The sequence below is a fragment of the Chiloscyllium plagiosum genome, unplaced genomic scaffold (genome assembly GCF_037043375.1).
Source record: "Chiloscyllium plagiosum isolate Xiang-an unplaced genomic scaffold, Cpla_swu_hap1 HiC_scaffold_33, whole genome shotgun sequence".
Classification (NCBI taxonomy): domain Eukaryota; kingdom Metazoa; phylum Chordata; class Chondrichthyes; order Orectolobiformes; family Hemiscylliidae; genus Chiloscyllium; species Chiloscyllium plagiosum.
This window is the reverse complement of record NW_028270171.1, coordinates 1200336-1209085: the sequence shown is the minus strand read 5'-3', so window position 1 is coordinate 1209085 and position 8750 is coordinate 1200336.

Sequence of the window (8750 nt, the reverse complement as noted above, 5' to 3'; positions counted from 1 at the left end):
CCAAGGAACAGGAGAATCGACATTTCGGGCATAAGCCCTTCTTCAGGAATGAGGAAAGTGTATCCAGCAGGCTAAGATAAAAGGTAGGGAGGAGGGACTTGGGGGAGGGGCGTTGGAAGTGCAATAGGTGGAGGGAGGTCAAGGTGAGGGTGATAGGCCGGAGTGGGGTGGGGGCGGAGAGGTCAGGAAAAAGATTACAGGTTAGGAAGGCGGTGCTGAGTTCGAGGGATTTGACTGAGACAAGGTGGGGGGAGGGGAAATGAGGAAACTGGAGAAGGCAAGGACTGATTATGGATAATCAACATGGCTTTGCGCGTGGGAAATTATGTCTTACAAACTTGATTGAGTTTTTCTGAAGAAGTAACAAAGAGGATTGATGAGGGCAGAGCAGTAGATGTGATCTATATGGACTTCAGTAAGGCATTTGACAAGGTTCCCCATGGGAGACTGATTAGCAAGGTTAGATCTCACGGAATACAGGGAGCACTAGCCATTTGGATACAGAACTGGCTCAAAGGTAGAAGACAGAGGGTGGTGGTGGAGGTTGTTTTTCAGACTGGAGGCCTGTGACCAGTGGAGTGCCACAAGGATTGGTGCTGGGTCCACTACTTTTTGTCATTTACATAAACATTTGGATGTGAGCGTAAGAGGTACAGTTAGTAAGTTTGCTGATGACACCAAAATTGGAGGTGTAGTGGACAGTGAAGAGAGTTCCCTCAGATTACAACAGGATCTGGACCAGATGGGCCAATGGGCTGAGAAGTGGCAGATGGAGTTTAATTCAGATAAATGCGAGGTGCTGCATTTTGGGAAAGCAAATCTTAGCAGGACTTGTACACTTAATGGTAAGGTCCTGGGGAGTGTTGCTGAACAAAGAAACCTTGGAGTGCAGGTTCATAGCTCCTTGAAAGTGGAGTCGCAGGTAGATAAGATATTGAAGAAGGCGCTTGGTATGCTTTATTTTATTGGTCAGAATATTGAGTACAGGAGTTGGGAGGTCATGTTGCGGCTGTATAGGACATTGGTTAGGCCACTGTTGGAATATTGTGTGCAATTCTAGTCTCCTTCCTATCGGAAAGATATTGTGAAACTTGAAAGGGTTCAGAAAAGATTTACAAGGATGTTGCCAGGGTTGGAGGATTTGAGCTATGGGGAGAGGCTGAACAGGCTGGGGCTGCTTTCCCTGGAGCGTCGGAGGTTGCGGGGTAACCTTGTAGAGGTTTACAAAATTATGAGGGGCATGGATAGGATAAATAGACAAAGTCTTTTCCCTGGAGTCGGGGAGTCCAGAACTAGAGGGTATAGGTTTAGGGTGAGAGGGGAAAGATATAAAAGAGACCTAAGGGGCAACTTTTTCACACAGAGGGTGGTATGTGTATGGAATGAGCTGCCAAAGGATGTGGTGGAGACTGGTACAATTGCAAAATTTAAGAGGCATTTAGATGGGTATATGAATAGGAAGGGTTTGGAGGGATATGGGCCAGGTACTGGCAGGTGGAACTAGATTGGGTTGTGATATCTGGTCGGCATGGACGGGTTGGACCGAAGGGTCTGTTTCCATGCTATACATCTCTATGACACTATAACTCTACATAGATCCCTCAAAGTTGCCACCTAAGTGGATAGGATTGTTAAGAAAGCATATGGTGTTTTGCCTTTCATTAACAGGGGGATCGAGTTTAAGAGCCGTGAGGTTTTGCTACAGCTCTACAAGTCCCTGGTGAGACCACACTTGGAATATTGTGTTGCCCTACTATAGGAAAGATACAGAGGCTTTGGAGAGGGTGCAAAGAAGGTTTACCAGGATGCTGCCTGGACTGGAGGGCTTGCCTTATGAAGAGAGGTTGGCTAAGCTTGGACTTTTCTCTCTGGAGAGAATAAGGAAGAGAAGACACCTGATCGAGGTATACAAGGTAATGAGAGGCATAGAAAGAGTCAATAGCCAAAGACTTTTCCCCAGGGCAGGATTGACTGGCACGAGGGGTCATAGTTTTAAGATATTAGGAGGAAGGTATAAAGGAGACGTCAGAGGTAGGTTCTTTACGCAGAGAGTTGTGAATGCATGGAATGCGTTGCCAGCTGTGGTGGTGGGAGCAGAGTCATTAGGGACATTTAAGCGACTGCTGGACATGCGCATGGATAGCAGTGAACTGAGGGGTGTGTAAGTCAAGTTGTTTTATTTTACATTAGGATTAATCCTCGGCACAACATTGTGGGTTGAAGGGCCTGTTCTGTGCTGTATGTTTCTATGTTCTATGGTCTATATAGCCTGAACAGAGGGACTCTAGAAACAAATTCCTGCAGATGCTGGAATCTGTACTGAAAACAACAAGTGCTGGAGATCACAGCAGGTCAGCCAGCATCCATGGAGAGAGAGCAAGTTAACATTTCAAGTCTAGATGACTCTTCATCAGACTATAGGTCTACCTGCAGCAAAACCCCAAAAGAAACCCAAGCCTTGACCAAGCGGTTAAAATTTTCTTTACAAACCAGGCCAGCAGGCCATTTTAATTGCTGCTGATGTGCAGTCTTGAGATCGCAGAGAATCCCACAGGGGGCCTAAATTGATTAAGAGAACTAATAGGCTAGCATCCAGGAGAGTGCACACTAAGAAAGTCCACCTACATCTGGGTTGGAACGGTTAAATTGCTTAGCAACATTCAAATCAAAATCAATTAAAATAAATGTCTGGTTAAATGGTCACCAAGTTCAATATAGGTTGATACTGGCATGGCTGTATCAGTGATTGTAGAACCAGTCTTTGACAAAATTCGCTCAGGACTTCAACCCTTAAGCCCTCAGCCAGGCTGAGAACCTATACCAGGAACCCTTTTACAGATTAAAGGGACAACTTTGGTTCTGGTCCCTTATGAGAAGCAGCTTGTTTAGTTACCACTGATTGTAGAAAAAGCCTTCGGCCCAAGCCTGATGGGGCAAATTGGTTGAGAAAGATTTAACTTGATTCAACATTTTTTGATAGTAAATGGCTACCTGAGCGAAATCCTAATTAAATATCTGGTAGTATTTTAGGAAGGCCACCTTGCATGTTGACGAAGGAGCAATTCTGTGATTCTGCCTCATGGGCAAATACAGAGGTGGTAATCGAGAGGCTGGGTTGTGAAGGAATCATCAAACCAGCCCAATTAGCAGAATGGGCAGCACTGACCGTCCCGTTGTGAAGCCTGATAGGTCGGTTCACCTTTGTGGGGATTTCAGACAAATGGCAAATTGCTTTTCACAGGTGGATAAATACCCAACCCCTTATATAGAGGATTGATATGCAAAGCTGGCAGGGGGTACTGTCCTCCCTGATGCTGAAAATGGAGATCCCCTGACAATGGAATGACACTCTATGAACATTGCACATCATTGTTCTGATTCAGACATCTGTTTCTCAAGCCTTTTGGGGAACATACAGTCAGAGATTGTACATGTAACAGCAATAACAAGGATCCCTCCTTTCATACCTACTCTCTCTGGTACCCAAGAAAGGCATCATGGTCTGTTGAGTAATGTTGTGGACGTTTTACAGTCTAAGGTGTGAAGTGAACTGCTCCTGCATCTCCTGTAGGTTATAGGCCCCTGGATGGTGTTGCTACTTTGGCAGCGAGGTTTATCTTTCCAGGCCACGTCCCATGACATTGACTTGTAACCACACACAATGTGTTCAAGAGAGCTTGGATCCAGGAGCTTTAGAAAGTAAATGCATGAGGTCTACATCTAGCATTGTCATCTGCACTGCATGGGTTTCTGTTTAATGCATTACCCTTTGAAGGGCCTTACATCACACAAAAGTGGATACCCTTCCCTTAGAGAATGAAACTCTTACCCAGCAACCCCACTCTTGGTATGGTATCAGCCATTTTCATCTCCAGCCTTTGCAGGCTAGGTTAGCCCACAGATACTCCTATTCCCTTATGTACACACGTCTGTACCAGAGCTTAGGTCTTTCCTTGAGTTGGTGAATTCATACATGTATGAAACCTTGGAAATGATCTGGTGGCCAAGATGTGGTCTTTAGGAAAGTGAAGAAGCAACTTTCATTGTCTAACATATTGGCAAACTATGATCCCAAGTGAGATGTGCTGACATGTGATACCTACCTGTACGGTATTGTGGGTAGTGTTGGCTCACCGATGGCCGAGCGGAGAGGAACGCCCAATAGCGTATTCATCCCAGGCTTTGGCTGATGCTGAATGAAAATATAGGTAAAAACAAGGACTGCAGATGCTGGAAACCAGAATCTAGATTGGAGTGGTGCCCGAAAAGCACAGCAGGTCAGGCAGCATCTGAGGAGCAGGAAAATCGCGTTTCGGGCAAAAGCCCTTCATCAAGAATAGAGGCAGGGAGCCTGCAGGGTGGAGAGGTAAATGAGAGGGGGGTGGGGGTGGGGAGAAAGTAGCATAGGTGAATGGGATTGGGGATGGAGGTGATAGGTCAGAGAGGAGGGTGGGGGAAGGTAGCAAAGAGTACAATGGGTGAATGGAACTGGTGAAATCACCAATTTCCTCATTTTCCCTTCCCCCACCTCACCCCAGCTCCAAACTTCCAGCTCAGCACTGTCCCCATGACTTGTCCTACCTGCCTATCTTCCTTTCCACCTATCCACTCCACCCTCCTCTCTGGAAAAAGTGAGGACTGCAGATGCTGGAGATCAGAGCTGAAAAATGTGTTGCTGGAAAAGCGCAGCAGGTCAGGCAGCATCCAAGGAGCAGGAGAATCAACGTTTCAGGCATAAGCCCTTCTTCAGGAATAGAGGCAGGGAGGCTGTCCTGAAGAAGGGCTTATGTACGAAACATTGATTTTCCTGCTCCTTGGATGCTGCCTGAACTGCTGTGCTTTTCCAGCATCACTCTAATCTAGACACTGAATGAAAATATGGCCAGATAGAGAAAGAAAGTTTGGTGGTCATCTTTGATGTGAGAAAGTTCTACCAATTCCTTTACAGATGGAAATTTAGAATAGTAACAGACCACAAACTCCTCCTTGGGCCACTTAAAGAGGACAAGGTGATGCTGCCTATAGCTTCAGGTTGAATTCAGCAATGGGGTCTTAGTATACAGTTACAAGTTGGAACTGTCCAGGAGGTCAAGTGGCAAATGCAGATGCGTTGAGCTACCTCCCATTGGCAGATACACCACCAGTAGTGCAGCCACGAGAACTGTCCAATCTGGTTTTAAACTTTCTGAACACGGTTCCGGTGACAATATTAGACTGTAGGGCAAAAAGATCCCAATCCTGGCCAAACTGAAACAACCAATGGTGATGGGGGAAACAAAAAGGCCACCACAACCAGAACAGAAACCTTTCTGGATCCAGAGAGACCAGGTCACAGTAGAGGACGGCATGTTTCTCTGGGGACCAAGCGTGATTGTCCCGAGCAAAGGTCACCTCTAGATACTGGCTGAACTTCACCAGGGTCATCCAGGGGTTTCCAAAATGAAGATGTTGGCAAGAAGTTACGCCTGGCGGCCAGGATTGGCTTTGAATATAGCCACATTGGTGGGTCAGTGCCCAGGGTGCCAAACGGGACAAAAATTACCGTCATCAGCTCCCTCTACATTCGTGGGAAAGGTTGGGTAAACCCTGTACTCGGTTACACATCAACTATGCAAGTCCTTTCATGGTTTCTGTGTTTTTAGTCACTGTGGACACTCACTCCAAGTGGTTGGATGTGCACAGACTTCATTTGTCAAACACGGACAACCACTGAAAAACTGCGAGCATCTTTTGCAATACATTGATTCCTGGAGGTGTTAGTCACAGAAAATGGGCCATAATTTACTAGCAGGGAATTTGAGTATTTCTGAAAGTTGAATGGTATTCGGCATGTAAGGACAGCTCCATACCATCCAAAGTCCAATGCTCTGGTGAAAGAGCAATCCAAACCTTGAAGGTGGCTTAAAAAATCAGTCTACAGCTTCACTCAATACCAAACTTTCTGAAATCCTGTTTGATTATAAGACCATTCCTCATGCAGCTACAGGGATAGTTCCAGCAGCATTGCTCATGGGGAGAAACAAAAGGTTAAACCTGATCTTGCTGGACTCCTCTAAGCGAGAGACATAGTTTACTTCAGGGGACAAAGTTTAGTGCGGAAACCATGGAAATGGCGTTGCATGGGTAAGAGGCGTGGTTGACACAAGGTTAGTTCCCTGCATTTACAAAGTTTGGGTAGGAGAGACAGTCCTGAACAAGCATGTGGATCACATGAAAACTGCAATCTCACAAATGGGGCAGGAACAAAACCCACAGGAGGGTTTAAACTGGAGTGACAGGGGACTGGGAACCAGAGCAGTAGATCTGCAACTGGAGGCATTGAAGGAAAGGTGGATGTTAAGACCAGTTAATCAGAAAGGAAGGACAGGCAGAGACAGGTAAATTAACGCAATAGGATTGATGGGCTGAAGTGTATTTATTTCAGTGCAAGGAGTATTATGGGTAAGGCAGATAAGCTTAGACCCTGGATCAGTACATGGGACTATGTACTGGCCATTACAGAGATCTTGGTTGAGAGAGGGACAGGACTAGATGAGATAGAGAGGAAGGTAAAGGAGGTGGAGGAGTTGCATTACTAATAAGGGAGAATGTTACACCTGCCTTCAGAGAGGATATACTGGAGGGTATATTAGAGTGGTGTTGGAAAAGCACAGCAGGTCAAGCAGCATCTGAGGACCAGGAAAATTGACATTTTGGGCAGGAGCCCTTCATCAAGAATTCTTTGGGAGAGGGTGCAGAAGAGGTTTACCAGGATCCTGCTTGGATTAGAGGGTATGATCTATAAGGAGAAGCTAGAAAAACATGGGTTGCTTACTCTGGAGTGGAGGATGCTGAGGGCAGACTTTATAGAAGTCTATAAAATTATGAGAGGCATAGATAGTCTTGACAGTCTGGGAATCTTTTTCCCAGAGTTGAAATGTCTATTCTAGATGGCATGTGTTTAAGGTGAGAGCTGGAAAGGTCAAAGGAGATGTGAGGGACATGTTTTTACACAGAGTGGTGGGAGTCTGGAACACGCTGCCAGGGGTGGTGGTGGAGGTAGATACAATAAGGGTGTATAAGGGACTTTTACATAAGCACATGGATATACAAGGAATGGAGAGATTTGGATCAACAGCAGGCAGAAGAGATTAGTTTAATTTACTGTCATGTTCAGCACAACAACGTGGGCTGAAGGGCCTGTTCCTGTGCTATATTGGTTTGTGTTCTATACCTGGGCCCTCTGAACATCTGACAAGACTGTCAGAGTCCATGGGTTCTCCCCCTCTGCCTAGCGTTGAGGAAAGCTCCAAGGGCAAGATGAATCAGGCAGATGGCACAGCATTGGTACCGTTACCACCCAAAGAAGGTGAATTTCGGCCTAGACACGCCAAGTGCAAGAGGCTGGCTGTGGTTCAGTACAACCTGCCATCATCTGAGGCAGAGTCGGAGGAACCAGATCTAGTGTGAAAACGCTCCTGGTGAGCTCCAGAAAAAAGCATGGGCCAATGTCCCAGGACTTAGAGGGAGAGGGATGTAGTGATTGTAATGAGGTCAGCCAGGTGGACCTCATAGAATATGTTAATGTGGTTCAACCAGGGAGCTCTGGCCAACAAGGGGGTTCTCTCTCGGAGCCAGCTCTAAGTGAGCTGGATCAGTGTCATGTAGTATGCACATGTAAATAAAAGGGGACTTGTTGACGGAACACCGGCCTCTATAGAGTTTATTTCTTTTTTAGTGCCTTTGATGAGGGAACTGAATGTCCTATTGCCAAGATTATGGGTGACACAGAGGGGAAGCACTGTGGTTAGGCAAGTGATCAGGGAATCTAATAGAGTATTATAATTTATCACATGTTTCAGACAGAGATAGGAAGATTTTCTTGTTGTAAATCTGTGGAATTCTTTACTGCAAGAGATAATGTGGAAGTGCTGGTGTTGGACTGGGGTGGACAAAGTTAGAAATCACACAACACCAGGTTATAGTCCAACAGGTTTAGTTGGAAGCACTAGCTTTCAAAGCGCTGCTGCTTCATCAGGTGGTTGAACTGAATTGAATTGAATTTATTGTCACGTGTACCGAGGCACAGTGAAAAGCTTTGCCTTGCGAGCAATACAGGCAGATCACAGAGTTAAATAGCATAGATAGTAAATAATATGTAAACAGCGGCAAAAACAAAAACACAGGTTCAGGCGAATGTTAAGAGTTTGAGTCCATTTAGTATTCTAACAACAGTGGGGTAGAAACTGTTACAAAACCGGCTGGTGCTTGTGTTCAGGCTTCTGTACCTTCTCCTCAATGGTAGAGGTTGTAGAAAAACATTGCCAGGGTGGAATGGATCTTTGAGAATGCTGGCAGCCTTTCCTTGACAGTGGGCCTGGTAGATGGATTCTATAGATGGGAGGTTGGCCTTTGTGATTGTCTGGGCTGAGTTCACCATCTTGCCAAATTTCCTCAGCTGCCTGACGAAGAAGAGACGTTGTTGGGCCTTTGTAACCAGTGCGTCCACATGAAGAGTCCAAGAAAGCTTGTTGTTGATGAACACTCCCAGGACCTTGACACTCTCCACTCATTCCACCTCTGTGCTGTTAATGTGTGGGGGGGCATGAGTAACATCTCGCTGAAAGTCAATAATGAGTTCCTTGGTTTTGCTGGCATTGAGAGCTAGGTTGTTCTCAGTGCACCATTTTTCCAGGTCCTCTACTTCCCATCTGTAGTCTGTTTTGTTGCCATCTGAGATTCGATCGACTATGGTGGTGTCATCAGCAAAC